Source organism: Rhinolophus ferrumequinum, chromosome X (assembly GCF_004115265.2).
Source record: "Rhinolophus ferrumequinum isolate MPI-CBG mRhiFer1 chromosome X, mRhiFer1_v1.p, whole genome shotgun sequence".
NCBI lineage: Eukaryota > Metazoa > Chordata > Mammalia > Chiroptera > Rhinolophidae > Rhinolophus > Rhinolophus ferrumequinum.
The window spans coordinates 86,283,420-86,306,129 of NC_046284.1; the positions used below are offsets into that span (position 1 = coordinate 86,283,420).

Consider the following 22,710-nt stretch of genomic DNA (forward strand, 5'->3'; position numbering starts at 1 on the left):
TTATTTTATATTACTCTCCGGCATACAGGGTGCTGGTTAGGCATCTATATAATCTATGAAGTGAATCCGCTGATAAGTCCAGTACCCATCTGACACCCCACATAGTCTTTACAATATTATTGATTATGTTCCCTATGCTGTATTTCACATCCCCATGACTATTTTGTGACTAACAATTTGTAACTCCTAATCCCATCAATTTTGTCACCCATTCCCCAAACCCCTCCCATCTAGCAACCATCAGTTTGTTCTCTGTATCTGTGACTCTATTTCTGTTTTGTTTGCTTGCATATTCTGCTCTTTATGTTCCACATATAAGTGAGATCATACGATATTTGTCTTTCTCAGTCTGACTTATTTCACTTAGCATAAAATCCTCTAGGTCCATCCATGTTGTTGCAAATGGTAAGATTTCATTCTTTTTTATGATAGAGTAATACTCTATTGTATACATGTACCACAGTTTCTTTATCCAGTCGTCTATTGATGGGCATTTTGGTTGTTTCCATATCTTGGCTATTGTGAATAGCACTACAGTAAACATAGAGGTGCATATACGGAGGGTGCCAAAAAAAAGTATACACATTTTAAGAAAGGAAAAAAACTGTTAAAATTGTAATAATACTCAATATATATACTGATGACAAAAGATGAATACAAGTCACGTTTGACTTCTGCAATTACAAGAGGTGCTCGAAGTGGTAACAATCAGCATCCAGACACCTGATTCTGGTGAACTACTGCTTGAACAACGTTGACCAAACTGTCTACTTGTATACATTTTTTTGGCACCCTTGGTATTTTTTCAGATTAGTGTTTTGGATTTCTCTGGAGTGGAATTGCTGGGTCATACGGTAGTTTTATTTTTAATTTTTTAAGGAACCACCGTACTGTTTTCCATAGTAGCTGCACCAAAATGCCACCAGTCAACCCACCAGTGCACGAGGGTTCCCTTTTCCCCACATCCTTGACAGCACTTGCTTTTTATTGATTTACTGATGATAGAAATTCTGAAAGCAGTCAGGTGGTATCTCATTGTGGTTTTTATTCACATTTCTCTGATGATTCTGATGATTTGAGCATCTTTTCATATATCTATTGGCCATCTATATGTACTCTTTGGAAAAATGTCTATTCAGGTCCTCTGCCCACTTTTTAATTGGATTTTCTTTTTTTTTTCTTTTTTGATGTTGATTTGTATGAGTTTTTAAAACATGTTTTGGATATTAACCCCTTATCAGATGTATAATTTGCAAATATCTTCTATTCAGTAGGATGTCTTCTTTGTTTTGTTGATGGTTTCCTTTGCTGTGAAAAATACTTTTTAATTTGATGTAGTCCCATTTGTTTATTTTTTCTTTTGTTACTCATGCCTTAAGACATATATCAGTAAAAATATGACTAAACATAATGTCTGCAAGTTTACTTCCTATATTTTATTCTAGGAGTTTTATGCTTTTGGATCTTACATTTAAGTCTTTAATCCATTTTGAGTTTATTCTTGTATATGGCATAAGAAGGTGGTCCAGTTTCATTTTTTGCATGTATCTGTCCAGTTTTCTCAGCACCATTTATTAAATAGACTGCCTGTACTCTAATGTAAATTCTTGCTTCCTTGGTCATAGAGTAAATGACCATATAGGCGTGAGTTTATTTCTGGGATCTCTATTCTATACCGTTGATCTATGTGTCTGTTTTTATGCCAATGCCATGCTGTTTTGATTACTATAGCCTTGTAGTATAGTTAGATTATCAGGTAGTGTGTTACCCCCAGCTTTCTTCTTCTGTCTCAGAATTGCCATGGCTGTTTGGGGTCTTTTATGGTTCCATATAAATTTTGGGGTTATTTGTTCTAGTTCTGTGAAAAATGCCATTGGTATTTTGATAAGGATTGCATTGAATCTACAGATTGCTCTGGGTAGTATGGACGTTTTATCTATATTAATTCTTCCTATCCATGAGCACGGTATATGTTTCCGCTTATTCCTATCTTCTTTAATTTCTCTCTTCAATGTCTTATAATTTTCTGAGTACACATCTTTTACTCCTTGGTTCAATTTATTCCTAAGTATTTTTTAAATACAATTGTTAGTGGGATTGTTTGTTTAATTTCTCTTTCTGATAGTTCATTATTGGGGGGTAAAAATGCAACCAATTTCAAATATTAATTTCGTTTTTGCTCCTTTACTAAATTCATTTATCAGTTCTAATAGTTTTTTGGTGGAATCTTTGTGGTTCTCTATATATACTAGCACGTCATCTGCACATAATGACAAATTTACTTCTTCCTTTCCCATTTGGATGCCTTTTATTTCTTTTTCTTGTCTGATTGCTGTGGCTAGAATTTCCAGTACTATGTTGAATAAAAGTGGTGAAAGTGGGCATCCTTGCCTTGTTCCTGATCTTAAGGGGAATGCTTTTAGCTTTTCTCCACTGAGTATATTAGCTGTGGGTTTGTCATATATAGTCTTTATTATGTTGAGATATGTTCCCTCTATTCCCACATTGCTGAGAGTTTTTATCACAAATGGATGCTGGATTTTGTCAATGCTTTTTCTGCATCTATTGATATAATCATATGATTTTTATTTTTCATTTAGTTTATGTGATGTATCATGTTAATTGATTTGCAGGTGTTGAACCAGCCTTGCATACCAGGAATGAATCCCACTTGATCGTGTTGTATGAGCTTCTTGATGTGTTGCTGAATTCGGTTTACTAATGTTTTGTTGAGAATTTTTGCATCTTTGCTCATTAGGGGTAGCAGCCTATAGTTTTGTTGTTGTTGTTTTTATCGTAATGTCTTTGTCTGGTTTTGGAATCAGGGTAATGGTTGCCTCGTAAAATAAGCTTGGGACACTTCCCTCCCTTTGGATGTTTTGGAATACTTTGAGGAGAATACGTGTTAATTCTTTTTTGAATGTTTGGTAAAATTCATCTGTGAAGCCATGTGGTCCAGGACTTTTGTTTGTGGGGAGCTTGTTGATTCCTGATTCAATTTCATTGGTCATAATCAGTCTGATCAGATTTTCTGATTCTTCTTGATTCAGTTTTGGAACGTTGTATTTTTCTAGGAATTTATCCATTTCTACCAGATTGTCCAATTTGTTGGCATATAGTTGCTCATAGTATTTTCTTAAATGTTTTTGCATTTCTGTGGTATCTGTTGTTGCTTTTTCTCTTTCGTTTCTGATTTTATTTGTTTGGGTCCTCTTTCTTTTTTTCTTGATGACTGTGGTGAAAGGTTTGTCTACTTTGTTTTATCTTTTCAAGAAACCAGCTGTTGGTTTCATTGGTCTTTTGTATTGTTCTTTTAGTCTTTATTTCATTTATTTCCAATCTGATCTTTATTATTTCCTTCTTTGTACTCAGTTTGGGCTTTGATTGCTGTTCTTTTTCCAGTTATCTTAGGTGTAAAGATAGACAGTTGGTTTGAGATTGTTCTTGTTTCTTTAAGTAGGCCTGCATTGTTATGAATTTTTCTCTTAGGACTGCTTTCACTGTGTCCCATAGATATTGGGTTAATGTGTTTTTATTTTTGTATATCTCAAGGTATCTTTTGATTTCTTCCTTGATCTTTTTTGTCCATTCATTATGTAATAGCATGTTATTTAGCCTCCTTGTGTGTTTTTCAGTTATTTTCTTGTATTTGATTTCTAGTTTCATACCACTTTGGTCAGAGAAAACGCTTGACATGACTTCAATCTTCTTCAATTTATTGGGACTTGTTTTGTGGCCTAACATGTGGTCTATCTTGGAAAATCCTCCACATGCACTTGAAAAGAATGTATATTCTGCTGTTTTGGGGTGAAATGCTCTAAAAAATATCAATTAAATCCATCTGGTATAGTGTGTCATTTAAAAGGCTGCCGTTTCTGTCCAGATTTTCTGTCTGGAACGTCTGTCCACTCGTATCAGTGGAGTGTTAAAGTTCCCTACTATGTGTTACTGTTATTTTCTGTCGTTCTGTCGGTCAACGTTTGCTTTATATATTTAGGTGCACTTATGTTAGGTGCATAAATGTTTACCAGGATTATGTTCTCTTGTTGGGATTATTGATGTCTTCTTGTTTATTATCATGTAATGTTCTTCGTCTCTTATCACAGTCTATTTTGTCTGATTTAAGTATTGCTACCCCAGCTTTTTTCTCATTCCATTTGCATGAAATATTTTTTTCTGTTCCTTTAATTTCAGTGTGTGTGTGCCTTTTGATCTGAAGTGGGTCTCTTGTACACAGCATATGAATGGGTCTTGATTTCTTATCCACTCAGCTACCACATGTCTTTTGATTGGAGCATTTAATTTATATATATATTTGAAGTGATAATTGATAGGTACATAGTTATTGCCATTTTTTATTCATATTCTGTTATCTTTGTTTGTTTTCTCCTTTCTTCTGTTTAAAGAAGTCCTTTTAACATTTATTGTAATATTGGCTTGGTGATCATGAATTCCTTTAGCTTTATCTTGTCTGGGAAGCTTTTTATCTCTCCTTCAGTTTTAAGTGATAGTCATGCTGGGTGAAATAGTCTTGGTTGTAGGCCCTTATTTTTCCTGATTTTGAATATTTCCTGCCACTCCCTTCTGGCCTGCAAGTTTCTATTGAGAAATCAGCTGATAGTTTTATGGGAGCTCCCTTGTAAGTAACTAGCTGTCTTTCTCTTGCTGATCTTAGGATTCTCTCTTTGTCTTTAGCCTTTGTCATTTTAATTGTGATGTGTCTTGGTGTGTGCCTGTTTGTGTTCATCTTGTTTGGTAATCTCTGCCTTTCCTGGGCTTGTATGCCTACTTCCTGCACAAGGTTAGGTGTGATCCTGAGATGCAGTAGGTATTGTGTTACCTAATCTGCCATCTTGGACCTCTCCTATTTGCTACCATGTTTCTGTGAAAATAAGACCTAGCTGGACCATCAGCTCTAATGCGTCTTTTGGAGCAAAAATTAATATAAGACCCCCTCTTATTTTACTACAATATAAGATGGGGTCTTATATAATATAATATGATATGATATGATATAATATAATATAATACCTGGTCTTACAACAGCTCACAGCATCTCTCGCCGGCTGCTCACGATGGCTGCTGGCCACTCATGCTGGCCACCAGCTGCTGCTGGCAGTACACGGCATCACAGCAGCCCGTGACAGTCTACAGTAGCCCATGGCAGCTCACTGCAGCTCACCATGACCTCCCCAGCTCCAGGGAGAGCCGTTGTTCACAATCTTAGCTGTAGAGGGTGCAGCTCACTGGCCCATGTGGGAATCGAACTGGCAACCTTGGCATTAGGAACACAGCGCTCCGACCACCTGTGCCACCTGGCCGGCCCTATTCTTAATTTTTTAAGGAACCTCCACACTGCCTTCCCTAGCGGCTGCACCAATCTACATTTCCACCACCGGTGTATGAGGGTTCCTTTTTCTCCACAGACTCTCCAACACTTGTTATTATTGGACTTGTTCATGATAGCCATTCTGACAGCTGTGAGGTGATATCTCATTATGGTTTCGATTTGCATTTTCCTAACAGCTAGTAAGTTGAGCATTTTTTCATATATCTGTGTATATGAAAAATATACATGTGTATATCTTCCTGGGAGAAGTGACTGTTCGTATCCTCTGCCCATTTTTACCCCCTTTGTTCCATCTCCCCCCCCCCACTCCGGTTCAAGCAATTTTTTCTCAGTCTAGTTGTGTAGAGCACAGTTCCCTGGCCCATGCTGGTAATATGAGCCTTGAGCTCTCCACCCTCGCCCCCTTGCTCAGGCAGTCGATCGCCAGTTGTCGGTCGGCTGCTCACAGCAGCTCTCGCCGGCTGCCGGCCACTCATAGCAGCACACGGTAGCCTTTGGCAGCACACAGCAGCCCACAGCAGCATACAGCAGCTCATGCTGGCTGCTGGCCACTCACGCTGGCCGACGGTTGCTCATGGTGGCACACGGTAGCCCACAGCACCCCGTGGCAGCTCACACCAACCTCTGGCTGCTCACGGCAGCTCAGCTCCAGGGAGAGATGTTGTTCGCAATCTTAGCTGTAGAAGGCACAGTGCACTGGCCCATGTGGGAATCAAACCTGCAGCCTTTGGCGTTAGGAGCACGGCACTCCAACAACCTGAGCCACCGGGTCAGCCCCTCTACCCATTTTTTAATTGGATTCTTTGTCTTTTTGTTGTTGGGTTGTATGAGTTCCTTATAATGTTTTGAATATTAGCCCCATATCAGAGGTGTTGTTTGCAAATATCTTCTCCCATTCAGTTCGTTGCCTCTTTGTTTTGTTAATGGTATTTTTGCTGCGCAGAAGCTTTTTAGTTTAATATAAGCCCATTTATTTATTTTTGCTTTTACTTTCCTTGCCTTTGAGGTCAAATTCATAAAATCCTATTTGAACCCAAGGTTCATAAGTTTAGTACCTATGCTTTCTTCTATGCAGTTTATTGTTTCAGGTCTTATGTTTAGGTCTTTGATTCATTTTGAGTTAATTTGGGTATATGGTGACAGGTAGCAGTCTAGTTTCATTCTTTTGCATGTGGCTTTTCAATTTTCCCAGCACCGGTTATTGAAGAGGCTTTCATTTCTCCATTATACGTATTTGGCTCATTGTTGAAAATTGTGTATATTTATGTAGGTTTATTTTTGGGTTTTCAATTCTATGCCATTGGTCTGTGTGTCTGTTTTTCTGCTGGTACCATATTGTTTTGATTATGGTTGCTCTGTAGTACAAGCTAAATCAGGGAGTGTGACACCTCCAGCCTTATTCTTTTTTCTTAGGATTGCTTTGGCTATTCGAGGTCTTTTGTGATTCCATACAAATCTGATGATTCTTTGTTCTATTTCTTTAAAAAATGCCATTGGGCTTTGGATGGGGATCACATTAAATCTGTATATTGCTTTGGGTAACATGGCCATTTTAACTATGTTGATTCTTCCAATCCATGAGCACAGAATGTCTTTCCATTTCTTTGTGTCTTCAATTTCTTTTTTAAATGTCTTATAGTTTTCAGCATATAGGTCTTTCACATCCTTGGTTAAGTTTATTCCTAGGTATTTTATTCTTTTTGTTGCAATTGCAAAAGGAATTTTTTTTAAATTTCTTTTTCTGAAATTTCATTGTTAGTATATAGGAATACAATGGGTTTTTGTATGTTGATTTTGTAGCCAGCAACTTTACTGTACTCATTTATTGTTTCTATTAGCTTTTTGGTGGAGTCTTTAGGGTTTTCTATATAAAGAATCAAGTCATCTGCAAAAGGTGACGATTTAACTTCTTCATTCCCAATTCAGATGCCTTTTATTTCTTTCTCTAGCCTGATTGCTCTGGCTAGGACTTTCAATACTGTGTTGGATAATAGTGGTGATAGGGGGCAACCATGTCTTGTTCCTGAACGTAGAGCAAAAGGCTTGAGTTTTTCACCGTTAATTATATTAGCTGAGGGTTTGTCACATATGGTCTTCATTATGTTATTTGCCTTCTATACCAATTTTATTAAGTGTTTTAGTCATAAATGGATGTAGTATCTTGTCAAATGTTTTTTCTGCATCTATTGATATAATTATATGATTTTTATCTTTTATTTTGTTTATGTGGTGTATCACATTGATTGGTTTTCGTATGTTGAACCATCCTTGTGTCCCTGGGATGAATCCACTTGATCGTGATATATGACCTTTTTAATGCATTGTTGCATTTGATTTGCTAGAATTTTATTTAGGATTTTTGCATCTCCATTCACAAGAGATATTGGTGTGTAATTTTCTGTTTTTTGTGTTATCCTTCCCAGATTTTGGTATCAGAGTAAAGTTGGCCTCATAAAATGAATTAGGAAGTATTGCCTCTCCTTCAATTTTTTGGAAGAGTTTGAGCAGGATTGGTTTTAGATCTTCTTTGAATGTTTGGTAGAATTCACGGGTGAAGCCATTTGGTCCTGGACTTTTGCTTTTGGGAAGGTTTTGGACGACTGATTCAATTTCCTTACTGTTGATCGGTCTATTTAAATTTTCCAGTTCTTCATGATTCAGTCTGAGAAGGCTATATATTTCTAAGAACGTGTCCATATCTTCTAGATTATTGAATTTGGTCTCATATAGTCCTTCATAGTATTCTTGTATGGTCCTTTGTATTTCTGTGATACCCATGGTAACCTCTCCTCTTTCATTTTTGATTTTATTTATTTGTGTCTTTTTTCTTTTTATCTTAGTGAGTCTAGCCAAGGGTTTGTCAATTTTATTAATCTTTTCAAAGAAGCAGCTCTTTGTTGCACTAATTTTTTCTATTGTCTTTTTGTTCTCTATTTCATTTAGTTCTGTTCTGATTTTTCTTATTTCCTTCATTCTGCTGACTTTGGGTTTCATTTGTTCTTCTTTTTCTAGTTCTTTAAGGTGTAACATTAGGTTGTTTATCTGGAATTTTTCTTGTTTCTTTTTTTAAAATTTCATTAGGGAACAGTGTGTTTTTCCAGGACCCATCAGCTCCAAGTCAAGTCGTTGCCTTCAATCTAGCTGTGGAGGGTGCAGCTCACTGGCCCATGTGGGAATCGAACCGGCAACCTTGGTGTTATGAGCATTGGTTTCTAACCAACTGAACCAACTGGCTGCCCCTTTCTTGTTTCTTGAAATAGGCCTGTAATGATATAAATTTCCCTCTTATTACTGCTTTCACAGCATCCGAAAAATTTTGATACGATGTATTTTCATTCTCATTTGTTTCTATGTAATTTTTATCTCTCCTCTTATTTCTTCTTTGACCCAGTCGTTCTTTAAACGTATGTTGTTTAATCTCCACATATTTGTGGTTTTTCCTGCTTTCTTTTTGCAGTTGATATCCAATTTTAAAGCCTTGTGATCAGAGAATGTGCTTGGGATGAATCAATCTTCTTAAATTTGCTGAGGCTAGTTTTATGTACCAATATATGATCTATCTTTGAGAATGTTCCATGTACACTAGAAAAGAATGTATATCAAATTATACTACAAGGCTACAGTAATCAAAACAGCATGGTACTGGCATAAAAACAGACACATAGATCAATGGAACAGAATAGAGAGTCCAGAAATAAATCCACGCCTATATGGCCATTTAATCTACGACAATGGAAGCAAGAATGTACGATGGAGTAATGACAGTCTATTCAATAAATGGTGCTGGGAAACCTGGACAGACACATGCAAAAAAATGAAGTTGGACCACCTCCTTACACCATATACAAAAATAAATTCAAAATGGCTTAAAGACTTAAATGTAAGGTCTGAAACCATAAAATACCTAGAAGAAAATATAGGAAGAAACTTCACAGACATTACCCGGAGTAAGATTTTTACTGATATACACCCTCGCGCGAGGGAACTAAGAGAAAGAATAAACATGTGGGATTATATCAAACTAAAAAGTTTTTTCACAGCAAAGGAAACCATCAATAAAACAAGAAGGGATCCTACTGAATGGGAAAAGATATTTGCCAGTGATATATCTGATAAGGGATTAATATCACAAATCTATGGAAAACTTACTCAACCCAACTCCAAAAAAACAAACGATCCAATTAAAAAATGGGCAGAGGACTTGAAGAGACATTTTTCTGAAAAGGACATACAGATGGCAAACAGACATATGAAGAAATGCTCAACCTCACTAACCATCAGAGAAATGCAAATAAAAACCACAATGAGATACCACCTCACCCCAGTCAGAATGGCTATCATCAATAAATCAACAAACAACAAGTGCTGGCGCGGATGTGGAGAAAAGGGAACGCTTGTGCACTGTTGGTGGGATTGCAGACTGGGGCAGCCGCTATGGAAAACAGTATGGAGGTATCTCAAAATTCTGAAAATGGAACTACCTTATGATCCAGTAATTCCACTCCTAGGTATCTATCCGGAGAAATCCAGAACTTCAATTCAAAAATCTCTATGCACTCCTATGTTTATTGCAGCACTATACACAATAGCTAAGACATGGAAACAACCAAAATGCCCATCGGTAGATGACTGGATTAAGAAACTGTGGTACATTTATACAATGGAGTATTATGCAGCCATAAGGAAGAAAGAAATCTTACCATTTGCAACAACATGGATGGATCTAGAGAACATTATGTTAAGTGAAATAAGTCAGACAGAGAAAGATAAGTTCCATATGATCTCACTTATTTGCGGATTCTAAAGAAAAGAATAAGTGAATGAACTAATCAGAAACTGTTTGGGAGACAATGAGGAAAAACTGAGGGTTGCTAGATGGGCGGGGGGAGTGGGGGGTGGGGGGGAGGGTGAGGGGATTGGAGGGCAGTCGGTGACCACAGGATGGCCACGGGGTTTGAAAATTAATCTGGGGAACGTAATTTGGTGGTTACCAGAGCGTAAGGGGGTTGGGGGGTGGGGGATGAGGGTGAGGGGGATCAAATGTACGGTGATGGAAGGGGAGCTGACTCTGGGTGGTGAACACACAGTGTGATTTATGGATGATGTGATACAGAATTGCACAACTGAAATCTATGTAATTCTACTAACAATTGTCACCCCAATAAATTAAAAAATAAATAATAAAGAAAAAAAAAAGAAAAGAATGTATAGTCTGATGTTCTAGGATGAAGTGCTCTACTAATGTCAATTATGTGCATTTGGCCAAATGTGTCATTTAAGGCTGATATTTCCTTATTGGTTTTCTGTTTGGATGATCTATCCATAGCTGTCAATGGGGTATTTAGTTTCCCTACTGTAATTGTGTTTTGGTCAGTTTCTCCCTTCAGTTCTGTTAGTAGTTGCTTTGTATGTTTTGCTGCTCCCCGATTGGGGGTATATTATTAAGTGTTTTAACCATAAATCGATGTAGTATCTTGTCAATTTGTGTGTGTGTGTGTGTGTGTGTCAAATGCTTGTCTGATGTCGGACAATTAAGTTTGTGAACTCATCCTTGAAAAAGTGCTAGATACTTACCTCATTGCTGAATATCACTACGTTCACTTTTGAAGTAGTCCTCTTGGGAAGCTATGCACTGACACCAGCGCCTAGTCCATCCTTCAAAGCAATTTTGGAACTCTTTTTCTTGAATGGCCATCAGATCTGTAGTGTTATTACCCTTGATGTCCTGAATGTCATTAAAATGTCTTCTTTCAATATTTCCTTTATCTTCAGGTAAAGAAAGAAGTCATTGGGGGCCAGATCAGGTGGGTAGGGAGAGTGTTCCAATGCAGTTATTTGTTTACTGGCTAAAAACTCCCTCACAGACAGTGCCGTGTGAGCTGGTCCATAGTCATGATACAGAGCCATGAATTGTTGGCGAAAAGTTCAGGACATTTTTATCTAACTTTTTCACGCGGGCTTTTCAGCACTTCCAAACAGTAAACTTGGTTAACTGCTTGTCCAGTTGGTACAAATTCATAATGAATAATCCCTCTGGTGTCAAAAAAAAGGTTACCAACATCATTACAAGTTCGCGAACTTAATTGTCAGACCTCGTATATTGATCAGTGTTATGTCTTTTTGTTGTATTTTCCCCTTTATCATTATGAAATATCCATCTTTGTCTCCTGTTACCTTTTTTCCCTAAAGTCTGTTTCATCTGATATAAGTATGGCTACAGCTGTTTTTCTCTGGCTACCATTTGCTCGGAGTGTCAATTTCCACCCTTTCACTTTGAGTCTGTGCTTGTCCTTGTAGCTGAGATGCATCTCTTGGAGACAGCATATGGTTGGGTTTAGTTTTTTTATCCAATCTGCTACTCTGTGCCTTTTCATTGGTGAGTTCAGTCCATTTACATTTAAGGTGATTATTGATATATGAGGATTTCCTATCACTCTACCTTTGGTTTTCTGGCAGGATTCTGTCTCCATTGTTTCTTTGCCTTTTTGTTGCTGTCTGTTATTTCAGTGTGGTGGTATTCTATGATTTTTCCCTCTGTTTTTTTTCTTTTTTATGTTATATATCTCAGTTCTGGATTTTTTTTTTGAGTGGTTACAATTAAGTTTATGTAAAATAACCTTTCATATATACAGGTGTCCTTTTTCTTCAGTATGCTTCTTATCTCCATTCCCCTTTGCAGGTTCAGACCTTTACTCTCTCCCCTTTTATGTTTTGTTGTCACAAGTTATCTTACTTATGATGTGAGTTGATTTCTTTTTTTTAATTAATTAATTAATTTTTATTAGTTTCAGGTGTACAAAGCAACGTAATAGTTAGACATTTAAACCCCTCGTAAAGTGATAACCCACCCCCCTAAGCTACTACCCCTTTGACATCTTATAGAGCTGTTACAATACCATCGACTATCTTCCCTATGTATAGTCTTCCTGTGACTCTATATACCTATATATTTAGTTATAGTCGACACTCAATATTATTCTACTTCAGCTCTTCAAGCATATAATGCATTGGTCAGGCATCTACACAGTCTATGACGTGATCCCCCTGATAAGTCCAGTGCCCATCGGGCACCTTACCTGATCTTTACAACATTGTTGATTATATTCCCCATACTGCATTAACTATCAATTTGTATTTCTTAATGCCTTCACCTTTTGCACCCTGCCCCCAACCCCATTCCCATCTATCACCCTGATAGATCTAGCACCTATCTGGCACATACCTAGTTATTACAATATTATTGACTATATTCCTTATGCTATACCCTACACCCCATCACTACTGTATAACAACCAATTTGTACTTCTTAATCCCTTCCCCTTTCCCCCATCCTTAACCCCCCTCCCATTTTAAAGAAGTCCTTCTAAGATTCCTTGTAATACTGATTTGGTGGTGATGAGCTCCTTCAGTGTTTTCTTGTCTGGGAAGCTCCTCATCTGTCCTCCAATTCTAAAGGACAGCCTTGCCGGGTACAACAATCTTGGTTGTATGTCCTTACTTTTCATCACTTGGAATATTTCCTGCCACTCCCTTCTTTTGAGAAATCAGCTGACGATCTTATGGGGGGTCCCTTGCAGGTAACTAACTGCTTTTCTCTTGCTGCTTTTAAGATTCTCTCTCTGTGTTTAACCTTTGGCATTTTAATTATGATGTGTCTTGGTGTGGGCCTCTTTGGGTTCATCTTGTTTGGGACTCTCTGTGCTTCCTGGACTTGAATGTCTATTTCCTTCACCAGGTTAAGGAAGTTTTCTGTCATTATTTCTTCAAATAGGGTTTCAATTCCTTGCTCTCTCTCTTCTCCTTCTGGTACCCCTGTAATACAAATGTCGGTACACTTGATATTGTCCTGGAGGCCCCTTAAACTCTCCTCAATTTTTTGGATTCCTTCTTCTTTTTGTTGTTCTGGTTGGGTGTTTTCTGCTACCTTATCTTCTACATCGCTGGTTGGATCCTCTGCTTCATCTAATCTCCTGTTGATTCCCTGTAATATATTCTTTGTTTCCATTATTGTATTCTTTACTTCTGACTGGTTCTTTTTTATGGTTTCCATCTCCATTATTATGCTTCCTATCTCTCTGTTGAAGTTCTCCCTGAGATCATTGAGCATTCTTATAACCAGTGTTTGGAGCTCTGCGTCTGATAGTTTGCTTATCTCTGTTTCGCTTAGTTCTTTTTCTAGAGTTTTGTTCTGCTCTTTTATTTGGGACATGTTTCTTTGTCACCCCATTTTGGCTCCCTCCCTGTGTCTGTTTCTATGTATTAGGTAGGGCTGCTATGTCTTCTGGTCTTAGTAAAGTGGCCTTATGTAGTAGGTGTGCTGTGGGGTTCAGTGGCGCAGTCTTTCTGGTCACCTGAACTACATGCTCTGGTTGTATCCCTTGTGTGGGTTGTGTGTGTACTTGTCGTGCGGGGTCTGTGCTCCCACTCTCCACATAAGAACGCAGGATGTGGCTAGGCCAAAAAGGAACACCCACGGAGCCATAGATAGGGGAGTCATACCACTATATTCTCACTAGCGGCTGGGTTGGAGACACAGGAAACAGGAGCCACACGATCCACAACCCTCTGTCCGCCGCTTGGTAGCTCAGCCACCATCTTCTTGCTAGCCCCCATTTTTCTACTAGCGTAGCCACAGCAGTTATATTAGTGGCCAATGGCTCACTGGTTACAGCTGACGGCCAACTAGCCACAGCTGATGGCCATCCAATCACAGTTGATGGCCATTCACCCTGGAGCCAGCACCCCTCCACGTGAGGCCGAGAGCCTGGAAACTGCTCTCTGGGGCTCTGTCCCCACAGTCCTACTCTTATAGTTGAGCCTTGGTTGATAATTGCACATCAATGTGAGGGACTGACACTTGGGCTCACTGGTTGTGAGGACTGGCCATGACTACAGTGGAAGGGTTGTTGTGCAGGGGCTGATCCTACAGAGCAAGATCTGCCTCAGCAGGTCTCTGGTGCCTGCCCAATCCACCCCTTGGGTGTGTCTTCCTTAGAGGCAGCTGGGTGATGCTCCAGCTTGATTTGACGCTGGCCACTGGGGGCGCAAGCCCCAGGACCACCTTGGAGGAGGTCCGTTGTAGGTCTACTTCAGCCATAACCAGTGTTCCACCCAGGGCCACTCAGCAGGAGGCAGAAAGAAATCCGCAAATGGCTGTCCCCCATGCTGTGCTTGGAAGTGTCTTGAGATGCCAAGCCATGAACCAAGGCCAGCTGCCACTAACGCTGCGCTTAGGGCTGCTCCACCAGAGAGGTACAGGACACACTCAAGCCAGATGCTGCTTGTCTGGATTCCACAAACCTTTGAGAGACCCTAGGAAAGTCTGCAGCTTGAGCCAAGGCATGCTGTCTGCACAAAAAAGCCACTGAAAGCAACCTGGGTGTGCCCAAAAGTTGGGCAGGGCCAGGTCTCAAATTGCCAGGGTTTTGCGAACTAACGGTGGAAACTCAGAAATGGTGAACACCTGTGTTCACACACCGGGAAGGGAGAGGGCTCAAGAAAGAAACAGTGACCTCTGCTAGCTCCCCTGTCCAGGAGAAAGCCACGTCTGCAGCCCCCGTCCCAAGCCAGACAACTCAGTTTCTCCCCATATGTCTCCGCCACCTTTCCAGCTGTTGCCCCAATGCTGAAGCTCAGAGCAAGTGATTCCACCGGTGGGTAAGCCCATGCGCAGTCCCTTTAAGAGGAGCGCCTGTGAGTGCAGCTGCACTCAGTCTCACTCAGTCACAATCTCCGCTGGTTTTCAGCCAGAAATTATGGGGACTACTCTCCCTGGCACTGGAACCCTGGGCTGGGGTGGGGCTGGGATCTCTTGCTCCTTTAGGGAATGGGGGGAACCCCACAGCTGAAATAGCCCTCCTGATCTTTAATGGTCACACGCAGGTGTGGGACCAGCCCGTTCCGTGTCCCTGACCTTCCTACCAGTCTGGAGGTGGCCTCTTCTGCAAGTCCTTAGTTGAAAGGCTTCAGTTCAGCTTGGTTTTAGGCGATTCTCAATAGTGGTTGTTTTGTAGATTAGTTGTAATTTTGGTGTGGTTGTGAGAGCAGGTAAACACAGCGTTTACCTACTGTGCCATTTTGGTTGTCTCCCGTGAGTTGATTTCTGAATTGCAGTAGCAAGTTGTCTTTTCTTCTCTTTTCCTTTTTTTAAATGATTTTTCTTCTTTACCCTTTATATTATTTTTAAGTGTATAGTGTCCTATTTTGTGTAGGGGTTGCCATTTCCTGCTTCTGTCTATCTGTTCGTACCGCTGCGCTTGGTTTTGTATTCTTTTGATTTTTTGTTTCAGATCAAATATCCTCCTTCAGTATTTCCTGTAATGCCATACATGTATTAGAAAATTTCCTCAGTTTCTGTATGTCTGGAAAGGTCTTTATTCCCTCTTCATATCTAAAAGATATCTTTGTTGGATATATTATTCTTGACATAATTTATCTCTTTCAATAGTTTGAATATTTGATTCCACTCCCTGTGGCCAGAGGTTTCATACTTTTATTAATCTCAAAGAACCAGCCTCTGGTTTCATTGATTTCCTCTATTGGTTTTCTTGTTTCTATTTCATTGACTTCTGCTCTGATCTTTATTAGTTTCTTTCTTGTGATTATATTAGGTTTAATATGCTCTTATGGCTTTAGTTTCTTAAAAAGGAAACTGAAATCATTGCTTTAAGAGCATTCTTATTTTCTAATACGTGTTTTGTATTATAAATTTACCTCTAAGTACTTTCTTAACTGCACTACAAAATTTTTTATATGTTGTGCTGGCATTTTCATTTGGGTCAAAATACCTTCTAATTCCAATTTTTATTTCTTTCTTATCTAGACATTATTTAGAAGTATGTAATTTAGTTTTAAAACATTTGGGGATTTTTCCAGAGATCTTTCTGTTATTGATGTCTAATTTAATTCAGTTGTGGTCACAGAGCATACTTTGTGAATACTTTTAAATTTATTTGATTGGTTTCATGGCCCTGAGTATGGTCTATCTGGGTAAATGGGTTACATGTGCCTTTGTAAAGGAAATGTATTCTGCTGATGATTGGAATGTTCTATAAATATCAATGAGGGCAAGTTGGTTGATAGTGTTATCTAAGTCTTCTATATCCTTACTTCTGCCTACTAATTCCAGTGATTATTGAAAGAGGGGTGTTGAAATATTCTGTTGTAATTGTGAATTCATCTGTTTCTCCTTGCAATTCTATCAGGTTTTTCTTGACATTTATTTAAGCTTTGTTATTAGGTCCCTCAACATTCAGGATTGTTATGTCCTTCTAATGAATTGACCCCCTTTATTATTATAAAATGACCTTGTCAAGAGAAAAAAAAAGTGATTCAAATAGTATTTAAAGATTTTATTCAACTGATGTGCATCAGTTAGAAACTTAAGAACAATAAACTCCCTGTGCTGAAGCAGGATTAGTTTACATAGGGCAAGAAAAGTGGTATGTGGCTGTGGTCTGTCCCAGATCGCAATTTTCCTTATCTGTAACTGCTGAAAACCTGTGGTTGGAACTGTTGAGAGACTATTTCGATTTTTTCATGCCATTTTCTCAGGATCATTAGTATAATCTCATGCCTACAGCTTTCAGAACAGTCCTTTGAGAGCTGTTTTTATAATTCTTAAGGTTTTTCAAGGTTCAGGAAAGGAGATTGCAAAAAAGGCAGAGGGAGAAGAAAAAAGGGAAAGGATGCAAAACTTGAAACAAGAAACACTGGAGTCTGTTTTAATTCTTTTATAACCCTTTCTCTTTGCTCAGATGGACTCCTTTCTTTATTAACCAGATCTGTTGAGAGAGAAAAGTACATAGATGAATAAGGTTTGAAAATCAAGTTAAGAAGGCCCCTAGTGAGCTGGAGGGGCAGTTTGTTGTTTGAGATTTTGTTCCTTAATCATGCTTGGATCATCTGTTTCAACAGAACAGTAATTCTGGTCTTAATTAGACATTATAGAATGCATTTGATTAAGGATACTTCTATCAGGAAAAAAATTAAAAGCTCCCTATCATTTGGAAGAAAAGTATATCTTCAGAATGGTATACCAGTTCTTAATATCCGCGAAAAGCTATCCCAACCCAGCAATCTAATGACAACTCATAGGTCCCAGAAGTCAAAACTATGTTTCCTTGTGTCCCATTTCGGAGACCATCTCAGGGAAGATGTAGATGCCTGATCACTGCACTGTACACCTGAAGCTGAACAATAATGAATGCCAACTATAATATATATATATATGTATATGTATATGTATATGTATATGTAGATATATATATATGTATATGTATATGTATATATATATAGGTATGTATACATTTGCAAGAGGCAGAGTACAGCATTGGGAGTGGAGATAATGGAAATGGGATGGCTCAGTGCGATGTCAGAGAGATAGTGGATGGGGGGAGGGGGGTCCACAGTGTGAGGGATATAAATGATAAACGTCTAAGGAAAAAAAAACAAAACTCATAGACACAGACAATAGTTTAGTGGTTACCAGAGGGTAAGGGGGATGGGGGTGGGAGATGAGGGTAAGGGGGATCAAATATATGGTGATGGAAGGAGAACTGACTCCGGGTGGTGAACACACAATCTAATTTATAGATGATGTGATACAGAATTGTACACCTGAAATCTATGTAATTTTACTAACAATTGTCACCCCAATAAATTAAAAAATAAATAAATAAATAAAAAGGAAAAAAAAGAGGCAAATCAATTATACCCAGATGGAACATTAAAAAAGTAAAAAAATAAAAAAATAAATAATAAAAAAACACTATGTTTCTTACTCAATAAATGTTTTGGTTGGCTTTACAGATGTGTTGATTCACCAAAAAGACATCAGAAAGGTTTTAGGGAATCTACGTACATCAATCATCATTGACAACTGCACAAGATGCTGTCTAATGCCAGTCAGTTATGAGCACCAGCCTTCTGGAGTTCCTGCATTTCTTGAGTAAGTTTGTCGATATTTTTAGGACATTATAGGTGGCTTGGGTGACTTCACAAATGAAAGCATGGAAAACTCAAACATTATATAGAACTTCAATAGTCCACAGAACTTCAATCCCCCAAGGGATTCTGGCAGCCTAAAACCCTTCGCTGGCAGTGTAGGTCACATTCAGATTGATTTCAGGTCTTTTAGTGTCTTTATGCAATCCCTTTTCATCATTTGCTAAGAATGGGCATTTTGCAAAGGGAGTGGTGCTTCTGGTTTGGAACTAGGACTTAAGTCCTGATCTAAAAAGGTAATATATTGTTCAAAATCAGTCCAATTGTCAGAAAGGAGAACAAGATGGGCAAAACAGCGTGACTCTGTCTAACTAGCTGGCAAAAATCAATAATCACTGGACCCTAAAACAAAATATGACTCACTTCATAGCTCTACAGCAGAAAAAACAGTCATACTTTTGTCATTGTAGCTTTCCTGGGTGAAGCTGACATTGAGGCTGGACTAATGCTATCTACCCCCTTCAGCCTTTCAAGAAAAACAAGTCCCACCTTTTCAGAGTAGAGTTTGTTAACCTTGGACTTTGGCAGAGACCCAGTTTTGGTGAGACCATGCCCCAAATGGCAGCAGTAGTGGTGGGAGATTTCTCTCAGGGTAGGGAATGAGTGATCATTAAGGAGCAATGGAACTGACAGGAAAAAGTGAGCAAAAGCAACAATCATGGGTTACATTAACTTCATAAGTATAAGTCTAGACAAAAAAATTCCAAGGACTTTGGGTATGGAGGAAAGGAGAGGGGAGAAAAGTGGCAAAAAGAGTAGAATAGGAAAAGGGGCTAGAAAGAACAGAGTGAGGCTAGAAGAAATAACAATACTCAGCACTTGGACATAATTCTACAGACATGCACAAATTCAGAAAGTAGAATGTAAAGAACGAGAAAAACAAGGCTTAGAAGAAACGGTAGATAAGAAAGATTAGACAAGGGTCATGTTTCCCCATCTTGGGCAGAAGCTGTCCACTACTCCGGGTTGTCTGCTTGTTCCGATGGTTTTGGGAAAGCTGTCTCCTTCATGCCATCATCTACTTGAGAAGAGTTTGAAGAAACTCTTGGCTTCTGGTTAAAGTGGAAGTTCATTCAGAGGTCAATGTCTCTTTGTCTAGGAAACATGGACCCAATGATCTATTCCTTGTAACTTGGCTATTGCAAGAAAACCTAGTAGAGGCCCTTCCAGTGGGACTCCAGGGTTGTTTTTCATTGGTGTTTCTTCTAGTAGACTAGGTTTCCTGGTTGTAAGTCATGTAGAGGCTCAGAAGGTGATTCCTTTGAAAAGGCAGCTTAATCTGTTGGTGATGACTCCTAGTATATGCCATTGATCCTTTACAGTACTAAGCCACATCTGCTTGCAACAAAGTGGAATCTTAAATAAATAACCTGGCTGTAACAAGTTCACAAGATGGAAATCTGTTTGCCAGAGGAGAAGAGCAGATGGCTATTAGGGCCAATTGGAGAACCTTAGGCCAAGCTCATTGTAAGTCTTAAGAAAGTTTAGCAAGTTTTAATTTTTAAAGTACCTGTTTCTACTTTTTTTCTGAGGATTGAGGATGATAAGGACAGTGGTTTTTGGCTAACAGGCAACACCTTACAAAGTTCCTTAATTGTGGTCCCAGTAAATTGAGTACCTCTGTCAGTAGAAAGGTAACTAGAGAATTCCCAAGTAGCAAAGATAAAAATCTACTGTTCTTAGCCACAGTAAGAGCCACTGCTTTCCAACAAGGGGAAACTTTTGACCATTCAAAGAAAAGGCAGAAAACAATAAATATATATTCAAACCCCTGTGAGTTATATAAAGTCCATTTGTAAATGTTCTAAGGGTCCCTGAGAGTATAGTTCCTGGCCATGTCCCATCTTTATAGCTTTTCTAGGGTTGTGAGTCTAGCAGGTGAAACATTCACTGAAAACCTCCTCTACTACCTGATTAAAATTTATCCACCAATGTTGTCTCAGAAGAATTTAAGTTTTCTTTGCTATGATGAATCATAGTGTGAAAACTTTTTTCACCAAATTCCATTTCAAAGAGTCTGGAGAAACAAGCATCTGTCTAGGTGTCTTCACAATACACCTGACTGAAGAGTACATCCAGCTTTCTCCCAATATGTTCAGAACCTGGTGCTTGTGACTTCAGTTTGCACAAGATTTCACAGAAGTGATCTGGAATGACCAAATCATCTTTAATTTGTTGTACTAATTGTATTTGGGGTGAGAGAAATGCCGCGGAGAGGAGCAAGACACCTAGTAAAGCTCAAATTTACTCACTGTGCTTAATGTACCAGCAGCAGTTAGGAAATTCAGTTGTGTCCATACCATGTGGAAATTTTGGACCACTCCATAGCTATATTTGCAGTCTGTGTATATCTTAATTCTTTTATCCCTTAGACTTAAGCAAGCTGCTAGGCTTAAGTCATGCCTATAAGTTTGATTAGTTTTGCTGACTTGACTTCAGGAAAAGAATTGGATTTGATAAGATCTTAGAAAGTAGTGAAAGCAAACTCATCTTGAAAATATTCTTGTTCAGTCTTAGATATGACCCATGTACAAAAACTTTCAAGTCTGGGTCTTAGAGAGTAGTTTCAAGGAGATCAGAGTGAAGCATGAAAAATTCTTTGGTTCAAGTTAAATGATCATGATCTTCTCCCTCCTCTGGTAGAAGGAGTCAGATAGCTAGATTAAGAAGCACGACACCTATGTATGGCGACATGAGCTGAGAATAGAAGCAACAATTCTCAGGAAGTGAAGCCAATTTAAATATGGGTAAAATATTTGAACACATATTTCACCAAAGAAAATATACAGATGGCAAATAAGCACATGAAAAGATGCTCAACATCATTAGTCATTAGGGAAATGACTAATTTCCACAATGAGATAACTCTGCATACCTATTCAAGTGGCTCAAATTCAAAAGACCAACTACACCCAGTTTGGCAAGGATGTAGAGGAGCTGGAACTCTCCTACACTGCTGGTGGGAATGTGAAATGGCACAAACACTTTGGAAAACAGTTTGGCAATTTTTAAAAATGTTTAGCATAGACCTACCACATCTTCTAGCCATTCTACTCCTAGGTATTCACTCAAGAGAGAAGGAAATATATCCATACAAAGAAATGTACACAAATTTCAGAGCAGCTTTATTTGGAATAGCCCAAAACTGAAAACAACCCAAATGCCTATCAACCCGTGAACAGATAAACAAGTTGTAATATATCCATATAATCAAATGCTACTCAGCAATAAAAAGGAATGGATTATTGATATACAGAACATTGATGAACCTTAAAATATGCTAAGTAAAACAAGTCAGACTTAAAAGGCTACATACTATAGGATTCCACTTATAGACACTTTAATAAAATGCAAACTAATTCATAGGACAGAAAGCAAGTCAGTGGTTGCCTGGATATGAGGCAGGAGGAGGTAGCAGGGATTACAGGAGCCAACCTGGAGGATCTCCTCTTGGAAATTTGAGCAACAAAATAAACAATGATTGTGTTGGATTATAACCCATAGAATAAAATAAATATACACCTGTTTATAAAAAACACACAACAAAAACCTAAGTTCCCAGAAAGATTAAATGTAAAAAAAAATGGAAAAAGTAAACATGGTCAAAATGGTAAATTTTATGCTATGTATATTTTACCACAATAAAAAGAATGGATAAAGATATTGTGATTATGTCAGACACACTTGGTCCCTTCTTTTGTGTCATTCTTGACTTCTTTTTTTCTCTCACGTGCCATATCAACCCATTAGAAAACAGTCAGTGATCCACTCTGAAGATGAGACACTGACAAAGGCTATTACATATTTATAACATTTATAAGATCTCACTCCCATTTTAAATTCCCTTGTGCACAGTAAGTGAAAACATCCATAGTTTCCCTCTAGCATAAATTCTCACATATTTCTTAAGGGACGAGGAATCACCAAAGGCTTTCCCACAAACCTTGCATTCATAGGGTTTCTCCTCAGAATGTATTATTCTGAGCCCTCAGAGTGAAGTATTTTTTCCACATTGATTATACTCACAAGGTTTTTCTCCAGTGCAAATCTTCATATGACTTCTAAGGGATATGGCACTAGCAGCATTTTCAGCCTAACATTTCATAGAGTTTCGTCCTCGTTACATATTCTCTTCTGCTTATTAAGGTAAGAGCTTGTGCTGGAGGCTTTTCCACACTGATTTCATTCATAACGTTTTGCTCTACTGTGAATTCTCATGTATGCCTTAATGGATAGGCTTACACTAAAGGTCTCACCACATTAAATACATCCAAAGGATTTCCTCCACTGTGAGTTATCACATGATTCCTAAGACAAGGGAGATCCCTGAAGGCTTTCCCAAAGTTACTGTATTC

General features: G+C 38.5%; 1 protein-coding gene across 1 annotated transcript in view; it reads left to right on the forward strand.

Annotated features, from left to right (window-relative positions):
• The window catches only part of UXT (ubiquitously expressed prefoldin like chaperone), an 89,140-nt gene that overhangs the window by 35,152 nt on the left and 31,278 nt on the right, over window positions 1-22,710 (forward strand). Inside the window, exon 3 of the mRNA XM_033111320.1 lies at window positions 18,161-18,299. The gene's annotated coding sequence lies outside the window, so the exon portion shown is untranslated. The remainder of the gene's footprint in view (window positions 1-18,160; window positions 18,300-22,710) is intronic.